The sequence below is a fragment of the Tamandua tetradactyla genome, unplaced genomic scaffold, assembly GCF_023851605.1.
Source record: "Tamandua tetradactyla isolate mTamTet1 unplaced genomic scaffold, mTamTet1.pri scaffold_96_ctg1, whole genome shotgun sequence".
Lineage (NCBI taxonomy): Eukaryota > Metazoa > Chordata > Mammalia > Pilosa > Myrmecophagidae > Tamandua > Tamandua tetradactyla.
Genome location: NW_027518408.1, coordinates 435183 through 454086, shown reverse-complemented (window position 1 = coordinate 454086; position 18904 = coordinate 435183). Strand labels below are relative to the sequence as shown.

Sequence of the window (18904 nt, the reverse complement as noted above, 5' to 3'; positions counted from 1 at the left end):
ATCCTACAACTCAAAAACAATAAGGAAAATAATGCAATTAAAAATGGGAAAAATACTTAAAGAGACATTTGTAACAAGAAGATACACAAGATAGCAAATAAAAAGAATTTCAGCATCATTAGACATTAAGGAAATATAATTCAAAACCACAAAGTGCTAACATTCAGACCCACTGAAATGACTACTATTCCAATAACTGAAAATGACAATTATTAGAGAGGATGTGGAGAAACAGGAGCAGTCACTCATTGCTGGTGGGAATTTAAATTGGTGCAGCCAATCTAGAAGCTAGTTTGGAAGTTCCTAAAAAGTTAAGTATATAATTACCATAAAACCTGGCAATCCCATTTTTAGGTATATGTCTGAATGATTTGAATACATTGATTCTAATATATTTAAACACTGATTTTCATAGTAGCATTATTCACATTTGTCAAAAATATTGATGCAACCCAATTGCCCCATCAAATGATAAATAAACAAAATATGGTACATATACACAATGGAGTGTTATTCAGCTATAATAAGGAATGAAGTTTTAATACATATGACAACATAAATAAAACTTGAAGACATCATGTTGAGTGAAATATGGAAGGCACAAAAGAATACATATTACATGGACTCACTGATATTAAATAATTTTAATAAGAAAATTCATAGAGTCAGAAGCTAGAATATATGTTACCCAGAGATAAATGGGTATAGGGAATGGGGAATTAATGCTTACATTGTACAGCGTTCACAATGATGGAAACTTTTTGAAAGACATGGTCATGATGGTAGCACAAAATTGGGAAAGTAATGAACTGCACTTAATTATATAGTCAAATGCAGTTAAAAGAATTTAGGTTGTATATATGTTACTAGAATAAAATAAAGAAAAGAACCTGTAGGAATATGCAATACAAAGACTGAACCCTTATGGACACCAGGGTCTATAGCCTATAGTAAAATTTTATAATTTTTTAATCAATTGTAAGAAATGTATCACACTATTGCAAGGAATTAGTAGTAGAGTGGTTATGTGGCAGATCTATGTTTTGTGAATGAATTTTCTCTAAATGTACAACTTCTCTAATATAAATAAATAAAAACCAAGTCTACATGGCCCACATTAATTTACAAAAAGTGTTAAGAATTTTAGTGTGAATAAAATGACTAAATCTCATGAATATTTAAAGAATTTTTTCTTCAATACATTTCAGTGGCAATATTAGAAGTAATAACTGGTTGCAAAATATTTTCAGTATTTTACAAATACAAAATTCCAAATATTGATGATTAACATTATCTTACTAAAATAAATTATATTATGTTGATGTTTTCTTAATGATGCATTGTCTTGTTTTCAATGATCTATTGTCTTGTTTCCAGAATATGTAATTTAGATGCCTCAGTTAAAAATGAGGCAATTCCAATAAAGCTTCTGTAGATTATTATTTGTTCGCACAGCATCTCATTGTGCATTCAAAACACAGTCAGACAAATAAAAAGAAAAAAGAAAGATAAAAGAGGCCAGTCAGAGCAGATTCCTCAGTGAATATGGCATATCCAATGCTTGCCCAGTTCTTATGCTTCGCACATGTATTTAATGGTTCCCAAATACCATTTCAAATGTTTCTTCAAGGATTTCCCTATTTGTACAATAGTCAGGTAGTCATCCCAATGATCCCATGGGATTTTTTCAGGTGAGTTCATGGACCTAAACAGTAAAAATACAGATTTGAAAGTAAGCAATGATGAATAAATTATGCATTATGCAATCATGAAGGAAATAATTTTCATGAGAGATGTTTATAAATATATGATAGTGTTTCAAAAAGTAGGATGAGTGAAATGCAAATGCTAATTATAAACATGTCAACAAATGGTAATTATTAATATGTCAAAAAATAATATATTGATGTTAGTGATGAGCAATCTGAAAATGGAATTCTGAAAACAATTCCTTTTATGATAGCAATAAATTTAACAAATTTACATGAAAAATTTAATAAAATAAGCACAAATCCTACACACCAAAAATGAACAAAACATTTCTGAAGGAAATTAAAGTGGCTTAAAAACATAACCTGTGTGTTATTTATAAACTGAAAGACAATATTTTTAAACTGAAAATACTCCCCAAATTGATCTATAATGCAATCCAATACCTCATATTTTTCATAAATTGATAAGTTGATGCAAAAATTTACATGGATATTCAAAGGACATGAAATTATAAACACAAACTTTAAAAGTTTGGAAGCTAAAATAATATTGACCACAAAGCAGAAGACTAACATTTCCTTAATTCCAAACTTACTGCAAATCTGTGGCTATCAAATGGTGAAGTACTGGCATAATGAATGATACATAAACTAATAGAATTAACTTAAGAGTCTAGAAAAATGCATAATTCCATGTTCAATTAATTTTTAAAATGTTAATGTAATTTCATTGAGACAGATTCGCATGCCAAACAAATCATCCAAAGTACACAATAAGTGGTTCACAGTATCAACCCAGAGTTGTTCATACATCTTCAGGATAAAATTTGGGGGGGCTGCATGGTCCAGGAATCAAACCTGGGTTTCCTGCACCTAAGGCCAACATTCTACCACTGAACCACCCATGCACCCAACAATTTTTTTTTCTGTGCATCATCTGGGAATTGAACCTGGATCTCCTGCATGGAAGATAAGCATTCTAACACTAAACCATCCATGCACCTCAAATTTTATAAAATTTTTATTACTCCAGAAAATAAATAAGAAAATAAATATACCCCCATTTCCTTTATCTCACCTGTATTAATGACCTATGATATTGATGTGGTTTATTTGTTACTGTTGATGTAGAAGTATGAACACACTAATAATTTTGATGTGTTCTAAGACAATGTGATGGAGTAAAGAATAGTGTGTTTGATAATTGGTGCTGAGACAACTGGATACACATGCAAAAGAGTAATTTTTCCTGATAAAGATAGTGGTGTGAGGTGCTTCAGAGCTTTGCTCTCCCATAGAAGCTTTGAAGAACAAACAAGTACCAGCTGAAATATCTTTCTCAGAGCTAAAAAAAAAACCCAATTAAATTGTTGCAGGAATAGAACAAGTGTTAAATATAAAAAAGGGTAACTAAAAATGGTAGGATCTTATGGAGCCCCATCTTGCTCCTTCTTATCCTCCTCTGTTCAGCAAAGAATCTGCTTGTGCTCCCAGCACAGATCCATGCCCTAGTTTCAGAGGGATCAATGAAAATCTTGTGCACATATTGAGAGCATATATATCTGGCCAAATCTGTGTGGCAGTGGCCTTAGAGTAGCTGGCTTGCTATCATGGAACTTGTCCTACTTGTAGAAACAGCTCACAGCACTATCATACAGAAAACTCTGGGGAGCATTCAAGTCATGGCTATCTGAGACAAACAATTGCTAACTGTAGAACATAAAGCACAGTGCCCAAGCTAAGAGCACTGTTCCCTAGGGAACAAGGAACATTCATAACCATGCAAGGGAATTCCCAAGGCCATGCATATGTGCCCAAGGCAAGATGCAAGTGCAGGAAGAAATACAAAAGTCCCTCTTCTTTGGTTTCAGTTAGATCTATTAACTCATTTTATGGGTTATCTCTTAATGAGCACACACCCACAGGTCAATTAGTAAAGACTGCAAAAGCATAGTTTCCCTTTTTATTTTGTTAGCTCCTAATATTAAAAGAGAACTTTCTTATGTTACTAGCTGGATTAAAAAGGAATGCCTCAGAATCTAAATTACAATACCGTATTTAAATGTCAAAATGTCCAGGTTTAAACAAAATATTATAAAACATATAAAGAAAGAAGAATTGACCCAGAAAAAGGAAGTGATTAAAGCATTTGAATCCATTCATGAGAGAACCATGTCTTGGACATAGATTTTAGGACAAAAATCTCCTAAATATGCTCAAAGAACTGAAGAAAATGGACTAAGAACTAAATGATATCAGGAAAATGATAAGCTAACAAAAGAGAATATGAATAAAGATATAGAAATAAAGAAAAGCAGCAAAAAAAGATTTGAAGACCACAGAGAGTAACAGAAATTTAACAATTCTGAGGATTTCAACAACAAATCTGAGCTGGCCCAAGAAGGTATCAAGGTACTTGAAAGTAAGACAATTGAAATCATTCAGTGTGAGGAAGAGAAAGAAGAAAGAATGAAGAAAAATAAATTGAACACTGAAAACCTGTGCAACATATCAAACATTCATTGTGGGAATCCCAGATAAAGGATGAAGATAAAGAGAATTAGTTTGAAGAGTTAATGGCTGAAGTCTTCCCCAATTTAATGAAAGACATGAGAACACACATCCAAGTGGTGAAATGATATTCAAATAGGAATAAGCTAAAATAGACCTACACTGAGTTCTTATATTAAAATTGTTAAATGCTAAAGATAGAAAATTGTGAAAGCCACATGAGTGAATCAGTGTTTCACATACAATAGCCCCATAAGTTGAAGTCCTTATTTCTTATAAAAAACCATACAGGTGTGACAGTAGTGAGATAATATATTTAAAGTGTTGAAAGTAAAAGAAGTTTCCAACTGAGGATTTTGTGTCTATCAAGTCTGTCTGATAAAAATGAGGGAGAGATTAAGACATCATAGAAAAACATAATTTGAATGAGCTCATCAGTATTAAACTAGCCCTACAAAACATGCCAAAGAAAGCTTTTTAGGTTGAAAGGAAAAAATATATAGACAACAGAATGAGGTCATATGAATAAGCATCTACAGTAAGGGTAACAACATGGGTAAATAAAAATGCCAGTGCTATTGTATTTTTGGTTTGTAATTTCACTTTTTCTTTGTACGGGTTGTAAAAGACAAACTTATAAAATGTAATGATAAATCAATGGTTTTTAACGTCTAACATGTAAATATATAATTTTTTCAAAACTATATTAAGGTGTAGGGACAGAATGTTATAGAAACAGGGTACACTATTGAATTTCAGTTGACATCAAAACAAATATAATTGTTACAGATTCATGATATTAATAACCACAAAGAAAATATCAGCTAATAAGCAAGACTATATGGACAACAGCTCAAGTACAGGTTGCCTGGAGATGGCATCAGTGGGAATGAGGTTTAACAGAAGGTAGTGATGGTACCACAACATTGTGAGAGTGATTAAACCCACTGAATGGTAAACTGAGGTGTGAAAATTTATGTTGTATATATATTTGCAAAATTAAAATAAAGAGCAACTAAAGAAACATGACATTAAATGCAATACATGATCCAATGTGAGAACTAACAGGAGAAGAAAAAGGTTCAAAAAGAGCATTATTGCTGCATTTGAAAAATAATTGCAATATAGACTGTAAGCTTTATAATGATATTAAATGTTTAAACTTGATGACTGCACCTATGGTGGTTACAAATGTGACTATCTTTGTTCTTAGGAAATGTACATATAGTATTAAGTGTCCAAGGAACATGATGTATAAAACAGGCAAGCATTCAAAACTGCTGCATAAATAGTTATACAAACAGATGATGATAGACATATAAGATGATAGCTAGCTAGCTAGAGCTAGATGGATTAATAGATGTATGAATAGATACAAATATGACAAATATGGCAAAATGCTAAAATTGGTGGATCTGGGTATGAAGGGGTAATTTAGAATTCTTTGTATAGAGTTGGTATTATTTTTGAAAGCATCCTGTAAATGTGAATGCATTTCAAAAAAAAGAATGCATTTCAAATAAAGTTGGCACAGTATCATACAGCATACAATACAAGAACTCAAAATGGAAAATGGTCTAAATACAAGAGATAAAACTACAAAACTGTATAAAAGAAAAGAGAAATGTAAATCCCTGAAACCTTTGATTTGACAATGGCTTCTTAGACATGACACCAAAAGCATAAGCAACAGTAGAAGAATAGGTATATTATACTCCACCAAAATGAAGAACTTTTGAGATTCCAGAGACATCGTCAATAAAGTGGAAAGACAACACTCAGAAAGTGAAAACGTATTTGCAAATAATTTCTTATTTAATATAGTATCCATATATATAAAGAACTCTGACAAGTCAATAATTAAAACAACAATGAATTCCAAATGATTTGAATAGACATTTCTCCTCAAAAGCTGTACAAGTGGACAATATGCATATGAAAACTTGTTCAACATCATTAGTCATTATGGAAATGCAAACCAAATGCAAACGTGGTACCACTTGACAACCACTAGTTTTTAGTTGAAAACTTCTTTCACTTTGAGCACATTAAATATTTCATCCCACTGCTGTCACAGTTCCATGGTTTTTTATAAGAAATAAGTATTTCAACTGATGAAGGCTCTATTGTATGTATTTTGGTTGATGACTATAATCAAACCAAAACAAACAAATAACATCAGAAGCAGCATGAAAAATGGGGAGTAAGAACTTGAGAGGGTGTGTAGCTGTTGGTACTCTCATACACTGCTGGGGGAAATGATCTACAGCCACTGGTGAAAACATTTTTGTATCCCTCAAAAATTAAATATGGAGTTAGCATATGACTAATCAATTCACTCATGGGAGTTTACTCATAAATCCCCTCAAGAGATTTGAAAAGAGTTCCATACAAAACTCTGTATATTAATATTCATCTCAACATTTTTCATAATAACTAAGAAGTGGAAACACCTGAAGTGTACATCAATTTATGAATGAAAAGACAATATGTGGTGTAACATTATAATAAAATATTATTAAGTTGAATAGAGAAATTTAGCATTAGTACATGCTTCAACCTGATAAAACCTTGAGTGAAAGAATCCAGTCACTATGGGTCACATATTGTATAATTTCAATTATATGAAATATCCAGAATAAGGAAAACTGAAGAGATAAAATAGTTTAGTGATAATCCGGGGCTAATGCAGAGGAAATGTGAAATGATGACTAATTACTAGACTTTTTGTTTGAAATGAAGAAATTGTTTTGAAATGAGTTGTGATGCTTGAAGAATTATTTGAATATTCTGAAATATTCCAAAATGTCTCTGAATTTTCCTGTTAACCAGTTGAATTTATGGTGTATAAACTTTATCTCAAAATCCAAAAAAACAATCCTCATATTGAGAATATTCTTTTTGCCTCAAAACATTTTATAATATTCTAAATGATGCAAGAGATTATAATTCATAGCAAATGTGCTTAAAATATAAAGTACAATTTAGTTTAAAATAGTTATTTAAAAGTAGAATATTAAAAATAAATGATTGTTGCAGTAACATTATGTATAAATAAAACAAGGCAGTCCGGTGGAGCTGGAAGCTATTTTGTTTAACTTTAAAACCTAAAGAGGGTTTAAAAACATGAAGTGCAACCCATGATGACAGTTTTTACACCAAGGATTTCATCAAACAGCTGGTATCAGTGACACCTTAAAGAAATTGGTTTAAATAGATTTAGGTCCCAAAAATCTTCAAGTAAACTTTTGCAAATTCATCTTGTAATGCATAAATAATTTTGTGATATAATTATTAATCAATAATTTTATGAGTTATATAAATTTTTATGATCAATAGTTCTAGGAACTGATAGTGCTCTTATTTTTCAATAATCATGATGGAGATGAAATTTGCTCAGTGAAAACAAATAGATCTGCTAACTGAATATTATCCATTGTCAAAGAGAGGTTATAATATAAGGTTTTTCAAAGAGATTTTATAGGCATGAGATTTGATTGAAAGATATGCTGATACTTAATGTCCCACATCTACAGTCTTGGGAATGCAGTTGAGAAGATTCAGGAATAAAACAGTCAAAAACCTGTAATGAAGAGAGATGAAACTAAAGACAGACTGGTAGGTAAATAATCAGTAAACAAAGGAACATCTCATCATAAACCATGGAACAAATCCAACCTTTAGTCCTTGGATGTGTCAAAGATCATTAATTCTTAAACCTGATAAGAAAGGCAAGTATTCTAAAATCAGGTGCCACTGACAGCTAAAAATCAATGACATAAGAAAAGTTCATATAGGTGAAGCAGTGTATGCTAGTATTTAGATTCAGCTCACTGTACTCATTATTTTTTATAAGATTAGAATAAACAAATTTTTAATTTGACAAAAAAACATGGAAAAAATAGACCAGCAGGAATGAATGTTTCAGATGTTTCCAGTTTCCTGGTGGAGTGCTGGCCACACAGGAAATTAAAAGATGTTCCCTCGGTGAAATAAATCAGTCTCAAAAGGATAGCTATTCCATGATATTGTTATTATTACACATGTAAAGGTCATCTCAAAGTTTACACTGTAGAATATAGCAAACCTAGAGGTACACAAAAGCTAGAAAAATATGGCAGGCAACCCAGAGAGGTTGAACCTGTATGCTAGGGAATGGATAGAAGTGATGGTAACTAATTAGCAGTTTTATAAATAAAATTGTCATATTGAAGGTGAATATGATTGAAAGGGAATATATCCACTGATTAAATCTACAATTATAAACACATTTGCACATGAACTAGTTCAAAGGTTAGATAGTGGACACAGCCAATAGTAGAGGGATATAGGGAGAAACTAAAAATACATGCTATGGCCAATAGTTATCAGCAAGACATCAACAGTACCAAAGCACTATGAGGTAAAACTAATTGGGGGAAGGGACAAATGATAAAGTACAGTTCAGATTTGATAGTTGGTGACAGTGCACTTGCAAGTTCTTTTTCACTATGAACCAGTGAAAATTGTCTATAATTGAGAATTCTGATGATTGTACAGACAAGCAAGGATGCTGTAAGACATGGTTGTTTATTTTGGACATTATCCATGATGTCCAATAGATGGAGGGAGCTGAAGAGTACAATGACTGAGAAGCAGAGTGTTGAACTGTGATACAGTTATATGATGTAATGTGGTGCAGCTAAAAGAAGGAAGGATGTCAACAGGGACACAATGAACTTAATAAACCTTGTGGACAAAATGTGTTGTTCAAAAGAACAAATATGATAATATCTCTCTCAGAAAATAATGATATAAAACTGGGAGCCTGGAATTTAAGCCCTTATAGCAGCCAGATTTAGCCAGAAATTTAAAATGTATTTCTGGATTCTGAAATACTGAGCTGTATGTGTATCAGCTGGTATTTCCTTGGAACTTTGAGAAAGCCTGTGACTATGAATGTTAGCAAACCAATATATAATAGCAGTTGAGGGAGCCAATAAAGAGATAAGACTTTGATTAGAGTTTAAAATGAATCCAATGTAGCTGGGTCTAAGGTAAATTAGAATACAAGTTAAAAGACAATAGTGCAAGTGCACTAGACCACCTACAGCATGGCACTAATGGTAGAGAGGTTTATTATGTCTAGAATCTAAATTTTCTGTTGTAGAGCATAGTCTATATCAACCTGATTGGATAGCTCATTTAAGCAACTCAAACTCATAATCCAGAACAGGAATGAATCCATGTATTTCTTATAGCTGAAAGTAATACCAGGATTACATCTCAGGCTATGGCAGGCTGATAATTAAAAAGCATTGCTAGAGTCCCTTGGGAGCCCAAAGGAGGAATACATATCTAAAACTTTCTTATCTGGAGAGCTGGATACCCTGTAAAACACTGGGGACTCCCAATAGAAATGGCCAAGCTCTGAATTTGTGGCTTGACCTTGTGAAACTTATTTCTGTAGGGGAGAAGCTAAGAATATCCCTAGTGAGGTCTAAGAGTTGCTTCCAGGAAGCTTCTTTTTTTCTCGGATGTGCTCTTTCTTTCTCTAAACCAAACACTTCAAGGAAAATCATTAGCCTCCCCCATACATGGGACATGACCTTTAGCAGTGAAAATCTTCCTGACAATGTTGGACATGACTCCCAGGTATGACTCTGGCCATGGCACCATGGGATCAACAATATTTCTGGACCAAAAGTGTGAAAAGAGGTGTAATAAAATAAAGCATCAGTGGCCAAGAGAGTACAAATGGAGTCAGGAGGCTACTCTTATTCAAGCTTCAATTAAGTACTGCCAATTGCCAAGGTTTGCTAATCCCCAACCAACATCACTCCTGTTGATTCTTAAGAACATCTAAGGCTTAAACTGAGACTCTATAGACGTTTCATGCACTGTTTGCCTTCCTGGAACCCATAATTCCCAGAGGGCTCCTAGGTCAGATAAGTTCTGAAGCTTAGAGGTCCCAGCCTCTCCAAGATTATCAATTAATTACTTTCTCTATCCTGTAGTATTGACACCTTTTCTTAATATGAAAAGCTCAGAAAAGACACTGCCCAAAGATCCATATAGATTGGGAGAAGAATCAAGGAGAAGGAGGAGATAAAACAGAGAAAATAGGATTTAATAAAATGAGCATGACTGCAGAATCACTATAATAAATCCCTTCTAGTCTTCAGTGTTTTGGAGCAGCTAGAAGGAAAAGTCTGAGATGGTTGAATGGTAGCCCATGAGAAACCCTGGAATCTCTTCTGTAACTACTTGTTGAAGTATGCTTTGAAACTTATTGCTTTTCTCTTTTTTGTTTTGTATATGTAATATTTTACAGTAAAAATCATTTAAAAGGTGCTTAATTACAAAAAAACTTTCCTTTTCTCAATAGTTTCTTAAGTCCACTGGATACGTCTTTGTCAGCAAGGCTATCTATGAGCATGGGAGTGAGAATTCATAGAAGGCCAACATCACCATGTCTTAGTTAGGGGTATGGTTTGAGGCTTGTCTCATGTACATGAACATGGCAGCACCACAGGAGAGTCCAACCACAACTAGGGGGAGGAGCAAGTTGTGAAAGTTTAGTGATGCCTTTCCCCAAAACCCATGCATATGACAACTTGAAAGACTCAAAGATTAGCATCACCACACAGCAGATGAAAAGCAATCTTTCAAAGAAAGAAGTGTCTGTGTAGGATAAAGGTAGAAGGGCAGGTAACTCACAGAAGAAATGATGAATTTCCAATGATCTGCAGTAAGAGAATGACAAAGCAGCTGCAAACACGATGATGCCATCATGAGATTCCAAGACCCAGGAAGCAATAGTCACCAGTACAGTTTCTGATTCATGAAGACAGTTTATTTTAGAGGGAGCTGTATAACAACATAATGATCATAAGCCATTACAGCCAAGAGGAAACATTCAGACCCAAGCAGGGAAACAAAAAAGAGTACCTGGTTCCACATTCTGCCACAGAAATGGATTTCTTCCTAAGCAAGTAGTTGAAGGCCAACTTGGGTGGTGGTGCAGATAAGCATGAGGTCCATGAGGGACAATTCACTGAGGAGGAAGTACATTGGGGTGTGGAATTGTGTGTCTAGGTAAATGATGAGAACTATGGCAGTGTTTCCTATGAAGGCCACCGTGAAGATGCCCAGGACTAACGAGAAGAAGGTGTGATTGCAGCTGTGGTAGAAGATACCAAACTGGATGGCATCTGGGTTGGAAATCTGATTTCTCAATCCCATGATGGTTATTTTGTCTTATCTGGAAGTTCCAGAGAATTAATGTTCATTCATCAATTCATGAAAATGCTTTTGAATGAATACATGTGCAAGACCCTTTACTAGGCAGTCCCCCTTGTGCATAGTGAGACATCTTTACCAATCTTCACTTTCAAACTGTTTCCTCACAGTAACAGTTATTTGCATTGGTCTCATATTTTCCTCTCATCCATCCTTCACAGAGATTAACTTAAGGAATCTTATCTATTTTATAGACAAAACAACTGAATTTTATAATAGCTTACTGACTTATCTATAGTTTTAGAGTCAGTGGATGAGCTGGGAGTAAAAAAAATACATATTAATTGCTAAATTTCTTTCTTGAACTTCCCTATTGACTGTTTCCTCCTTTATTGTTCACATGTTTCCAGATTGCTGCTTTCCTCAATAATTATAGAAAACTTGACCAATGGTTTCTCCATTCTATACCTCACCACACTTCCTCTTGTGTTTCACAAGCCCAGTGTAAGACAGTATGGGATGAGTACACTCTGGCATGGCACCTATTCTTCTTTAGTCAGAGAAAGATTAATATTCTATATTTTAACCTCTCCACTTTAGAACAAGCCCAGAACCCTATCTATTCAAAACCCCTACTTGCATTATTTTCTTTAGAAAGCAACACATCATTTTCTCCTTTGTGAATGATTTTGCTTTTCCTAACATATGTGGAAAGGACATCGGTCAATTTTTTGGGCAGGGAAAAAATCCTTCCATAACAAAGTGTTAAAAGTTGAACATGATAAATATCTAAGGGACAGAAGAAAACCTTGCAATCCTTAAATGCTTCACTGCTATGTGCCATTTTTGTGAGTCTGTTCCATCACAATAAATAGACATGTGATGATGTGAAATACCTGACCAATCAGGGTTCATGATAGCCAGAGATGGGGTGTACTTGTGGAAGGTATGAGATGCTGTGAATAATGAGTCAGATTAATATTTAATCAAGCAAATATAAAAAGGTATTGAAATATTTTAAACTGTTGTGTGAAGCTGCAGAATGTCTATAAATCAATTTTACATTCAAAAGGATCTCTAAGGTGCTGAAAGAACTTTTGTATTAGAAGGGCTAAATATAAAAGCAGGGAAACTAGAGAAAGTTATCTGTAGCTGTCTACTGGCTCTTGAGTAAAGTCAAGGCAGTGAAAGGAGTAAGGAAAGGACAGGCTGGAATATAACCAACTCTCAAATTGATACAAATAGCCAGCAATTACTCTCTCTAGCCTTCATTATTATACTACATCTCTAAAAAAACCATTCTACATAATAACAAACTACACTCTTATTCTTGCTGTAAAACCCTGCACAAAAAATTATCCTAGACCTCCTGACTTGAAAGCTTGAAGTACTCTAATGGCTTCTTTCCCTATACTCTTAAGATGTCTTTATTTTTAATTATATTTTTGGTGTTTTAACTGTTTTTAGTTGAATCCTGTTTGTTATAAACTGGTTAAACTTTCTGCAACTAATAGGTATTGTTTGATGAACATTTAGCATGGAGAAGGCTCATAATTTTTGTCTAACTTTATTAAACTAAAAATATTAAGTATAGAGTAGCTTTCAAAAAGTTTTTCAGAATTGAATTGAGGCAAATTCAATTATTTTTCTTTCTTGCTCTTCCCTATGATCTCTGGCTTAAATACAACAATATCAGGCATTTCTTATTTTATATCAGCAATATAACAAACAGTGTATATCAAACCAAATAGTACCTCACCTCTAGAACAGCGTAGATTCTTGAAAAGTGGTTTGTAAACCACACTTTAATTCTTTGGGTAGAATATACCTATCATATCACTCTGTTATTATTGAAAATTTAACTTGAAATACTTTTGCTTCTGACAATTTCCCCAGAAAATTATCAGATTGTGGATTGATATACTAAATAAACTTTATCTCATTGTACATAAGTGTAGAATATTTTATACAGCAGGAAAATAAAATATTAGTGTCATTTGTTTTTTTTTTTGATGACAGAAAAAAGGAATGACTTTTTTTTACTCTCAGAATTAGGAACTTATGTCAATTTTCCATGGTAATATATTTATTTCCAGTCTACCCATTTGGAAAAGAAGAGTAACCTCAAGACTTACAGCAAAAATTGAAATCAGGGAATGACTACTGAGCAGGAGTAAAATGCTTTCATTTGTAAGACAACAAAGTATTTAATACATTTAATACTACATATGTAATGAAAAAATCAAAATACATTGCAATAAGGGTATAGAAAATAGTTATATCTACCTAAATAAATGTCAAACATGGTCTGGTTCCAAAGGTGGTCAACATTAAAATAAAAAGATCAATACAATACCTTTGTTCTTTCACTTTTAAAGTATGATTGTCACAATTTCATATTGATTGTAGAATTCCCACATGATAATGAGAGCTGTTTGGGTCCTTTTCAATGTTTTCTTGCAAACTGTTACTAGGAAATGGAGAAGAATAAAAAATGATAAAGACACTGAAAGACTATAACAGGAAAATTAAGCATATAGAAGACAGAAGGAAGTTGTATTAGCTAGGGTTTTCTAGAGAAACAGAATTAGCAGGAGATGTCCAGAGTTATAAAATGTATAAAATCGTCTCACGTAACCATGGGTGTTTAGAGTCCAAAGTCTGTAAGGCAGGTCACCAGCTGGTAACCCTGATGAAGGTCCTCAAAAAACTCTCAGGAGAGGCTGGCTGGGCAACCAGGGCAATGTAAGTGTCCAATTTGTGTAGGGCAGGCTGCAAGCTGGTAATTCTGATGAAGGTCTTCAAGGAACTCTCAGAGAAACTGGTTGGAAAACCATTGGAATGGAAGAATCCAAAATCCATAGGGCAGGCTGTGGAGCTGATGACTCCGATGAATGGTCTGGATGAAGTCCACAGGAGTGGCTCACTGACTGAGGCAGGAAGAGTGACTGCCTCTTCTGAATTCTCCTTAAATGCCTTCCAGTGATTAGATTAAGCCCCTCTCATTGCAGAAGACACTTCCATTAGCTGATTACAAATGCAATCAGCTGTGGATGCAGCCAACATAATCATGATTTAAGTCCATGAAATGTCCTCATAGCTAAAGACAGGGCAGTGCGTGTCCAACCAGACAACCAGTCAGCACCACCTGCCCAAGTTGACACATGAACCTGCCTATGACAGAAGCATATGAGGAAATTGATGCAAAGAATAGAGCATAAAATAGAAATGAAAAGGAACAAGAAAGATTAAGTACTAAAAGCCTGGTGATTAGAGATTATAAAATATGAATGGAGATGAAAGGAAAGAGAATATACATTGGAAATAGATGAGAGTGGAGATTTGGGTGAGCATGAGACTTTTTGAGGATTTCCAACTGCAACGGGTCTTACATTTCCTTAGACTGTGTGATATTTTCAACCTAGACATTTCTATCCACACATCCCAGCACATTCCATTTATCCAGATGTTATTTAGGCTTCATACACTGCAATTTAATTAAATCAAGTCTCAATAAACTCTTCTTTACTTCAACTTGTTGACACTGACTCTGAGAACTTGCTGACATACAGCTGTTCATAATACTCTCCTATAATATTTTTATTTATGTGGGGTCAATAGTAATATACATTTTCTCTCTCTTTTTTTGTAAATCTAGCTAAAGTTTTGTCAATTTTATTGTGGAAACAAATTTCTATTTTTCTCATGTTGCCTGTTTTCATTTCTTTTTATCTTCTTACTTTGGCTTTAGTATGCTGCTCTTTATCTAATTCCTCCAGGCATTCAATTAAGTCTTTAATTTTAGCTTTCTTTTTTTGGAATGTAAACATTCCTATCTACAAATTTCCTTCTCATCACTGCTTCTTTGCTGTATTCTATAAGTTTTGATATGTTGTGTCCCTATTTTCTTCCATCTCAAGATATTTATTGATCATGCTTCTAAATCTTCTTGGCCCATTCTTTTAAATGGTTTGTTAACTTCCATATTTGTTGGTTTTCCCTTTCTCTACCTATAATTGATTTCCAGTATTATTCTATTGTGTTCATAGAATATGCATTCTATAGTTTCATTGTTTTTAAAATAATATGGGACTTGATTTGCTACATAGTATGTAGTCTATTCTGGAGAATGGTCCATATGCACTTGAGAAGAATATACATCTTGCTATTATAGGGTAGCAATATCTTGTACATTTTTATTAGATCTATTTCACTTACCATGTTATTCAAGCTATATCTTCCCTTCTTGATCTTCTGTCTAGATGCTGTATTTATTAATGATAACAGTTTATTGGAATATATAATATTTTAGAAATGTTTGAATCTTCCTTCATTTTTGCCCGTGTTTGCCTCTTGTATTTTGGGGCACCATGTTTAGATGCACAAATATGTATGATTGCTTTTTATTACTTGGTGCATTGATCCTTGTGTTAATATACAGAGTCCATCTTTGTCTTTTCTAACATATTTGGACCTAAAGCCTATTCTGTCCAACATGAATTTAGCTACTCCAGCTTTTATTTGGATATTCTTTGCATGTATTATCTTTTTCCTTAATTTCACTTTCAACTTGTATGGGTCTTTGGGTCAAAGATGAGTCTCTTGTAAACAACCTAAATGAATTTTGCTTTTGTATCCATCCTGCTAATGTGGGTTTATTGAATGGGGAATTTAATACATTAATATTAAGTGTTATTTCAGTAAAAGCAGTACTTCAGCCATTTTATCCTTTAGTTTTTGTATGTCATATATTTTTTTCTCTCTTTTCCTTTATTGTATCTACTTATCCTGTATATTTGATTTTTTCCAATGCACTTGCCTTATCCATCTGTCATTTTTGTTCCTGCATATTTTAATACACTATTTGTGATCACACCCTGATTCACATTACACAGGCTTCATTTATAAGCTAATAATTTGAAAAAATAAAACTTAGCTTCAATACTGTACACATTCTCTGCTCAAATATCCATCTGTTTCCCCTTTGTATATATTTTTGTCCATGTTATCTCTTTATATTTTCTCTGTCCATTATCAGGAAAGTTTTTTTTCCTGTTCAATTGTATTTTGCCTCATAGAAATTAAATAGCCATTATATATTGATGATACAGAGCTATTGGATTTTACAATTGCACTTTCAGTTGCATTTAGTAAGGAACATTGCTTCACACAATTTCAAATCACACTTTCCTGTCTTTCCCCTTCAATCTGAAGAATTCTCTTTAGTAATTCATGTAGAACAGATGTCTTATTGATGAGCACTCTCAGTCACTTTTCATTTGTGAATATTTTAAGCTCTCCCTCAATATTGAAAGATATTTTTGCCAGATAAAGAATTTTTGGCAGATAGTTTTTCTCTTTCAGTACCTTAAATATATCAAACCACTCACTTCTTACCTCACAGTTTCTGATGAGAAATTGGCAATGAGTCTTTTTGATGATCACTTGTATCTTAGTCTTTTTTGAGAATCATTTGTTTGTTACGAACTGCTTTCCTCTTACCACTTCTAAATTTTTCTCTTTTTCTTTGGCATTTGATATTCTTAAAAGTATGTTTCTCAGAGTAGGGCTATTAGGACTTATTATTTTTGAAGTACTTTTTTCTTCTTGGGTATGTAATTGTGGTTTTTCATATGAATGGAGAAATTTAGGGCTATTATTTCCTCAAATATCCTGACTGTCTGATTTCAATTGTTTTGGTTTCTAATTCACTATTTCTTTCTTCTGCTTCTTCACATCTGCTGTCACATGCTTCCTTTATATCTCAGGATGCAGAAATCCCTCTCTAGTATGTGTAAAGCACCAAAGCCTTTGCCTCCATATATACACTGCAAAAGTTTCTTACACTTCTTTCCTTGTCTTAAGCCTTTTTGACCTGGAGAGTGAATTTTGGAAGGGGGGATATTCAAGAGAAGATTTTCCAAGCCAATCTTTCCCAGATGGAACAAACCCAAGGATGAACTAATAGGATAGCTATTAGTTCCAATGGTTCCTTAATTTACTGTTCCCTTCCTCCCACCTTTTCTTGGATTCTGTACTGTATTCTTCTGAACTCTAGAGTTTCAAAATATTTATTTCATAGTTTCTTCCTATTTACAATTTATTCTGGTGCATGGGTTGAATTATGGGGTTTCTTACTCTGCCATCTTCCCACAATTGAATTATGCATTTTATGATCCTTGTTTTTCTGAAAATTATGTGACTTCAACCCACTTCTAACCAGATAAGTTTAGTGGGTATTTATTATAGGATCCAAGTCATTTATTCAAAGGACATTAGCATGTTGCAATATTTCTACTGCATTCAACATTGCTAATAGGAAATCCAATTTGTACTGCTTCACACTTTGTCATGGATGTTTCAAACAATTTTTCATCATGATGCTTTTATAATGCATTATAGTGTATGTTTCTCTGTGTATGATTATACATGTGCACATGTATATTAACTTTCCCTAAATGATATTTGTTTAAGTTATCTCTTCCTGTATAAAATTCACATCATAATCTAGTGACTTAAGACAATAAATTTATTGCCAATTATACATGGTGTCAGGTATTGCCAATTATACAAGGTGTCAGATTCACAAGGCACAATTTGATTTCTCCTACATATGTTCTTGGCTAGAGAAGATAAGGAAACCTGGAGAATTATCCATGAGATCACTGAAAGATTTGATGCCTCTGATGGGATGACCACAATAATTAATATCTGGGTGTGCCAATGTTCTTTGTTATGTGGTGGTCCATGGCTGAAAGAGAAGTGTAGAACATGCCAGGCCTGTTAAATGTGAGACTAGAAAAGGCACACCTTTACTTGTGCTGTACTCTATTGGTAAAAACAAATCACCAGATGAAAGAAAGAAAAATAAACTATAATTCTTAATGAAGTAACAACTTGTGTGGAGGGCAGTGGTTGAAAACATTAACAGACATCATTCACAGGCATTATACCATATTATCTGCTGAGCCCTTTTTTCTGCTTTGAAAAATCTTGTCCTTTTCTGTCATTTTATTTTGTTTCTTCTTTGTGTTTGTTTTAGAGTTTCTTCTTTCCTCTTCCCTCTATTCCCTCTTACTGGACACATTTTAGAAAGATATTTTATCAGCTAATCTAGTCACAATTATCTATTTATTTTATATTCTATTTGCCTTTTAGAGTATTTCTTGAGGAGAAGCTACTTTTGAAAGTCCAGTTCCATATATGACTCTACAGTTTGTTTCCATTCTGCTACCTAAAACATCCATTAAATTTATAAGGAATTTCAACTATTAATTAAACTGCATAGAGCCTAGTTGCTTCATCTTCAAGGGTAGATTACATTTCTTTCCATATGAGATCCTCAATTATGTTCATGTGACATAGCATATTCTTCTGCCCTGCTTATTCTGAATGCTTGTTCGAAAAACAGTTTTTGTTAAATTAATTTAACCTAAACATTGTTTCAAAAGTTTCTCATA

At 33.4% G+C, this 18904-nt stretch overlaps 1 long non-coding RNA gene across 1 annotated transcript in view; it reads right to left on the bottom strand.

Moving 5' to 3' along the window:
* Window positions 1-1248: 1248 nt before the first annotated feature.
* LOC143673310 (uncharacterized) overlaps window positions 1249-18904 on the bottom strand; it is a 32870-nt gene continuing 15214 nt past the window's right edge. The window contains exons 2-3 of the long non-coding RNA XR_013170316.1: window positions 13801-13914; window positions 1249-1705 (exon numbers count right to left, since the gene is read on the bottom strand). This is a non-coding gene — a long non-coding RNA (uncharacterized LOC143673310). The remainder of the gene's footprint in view (window positions 1706-13800; window positions 13915-18904) is intronic.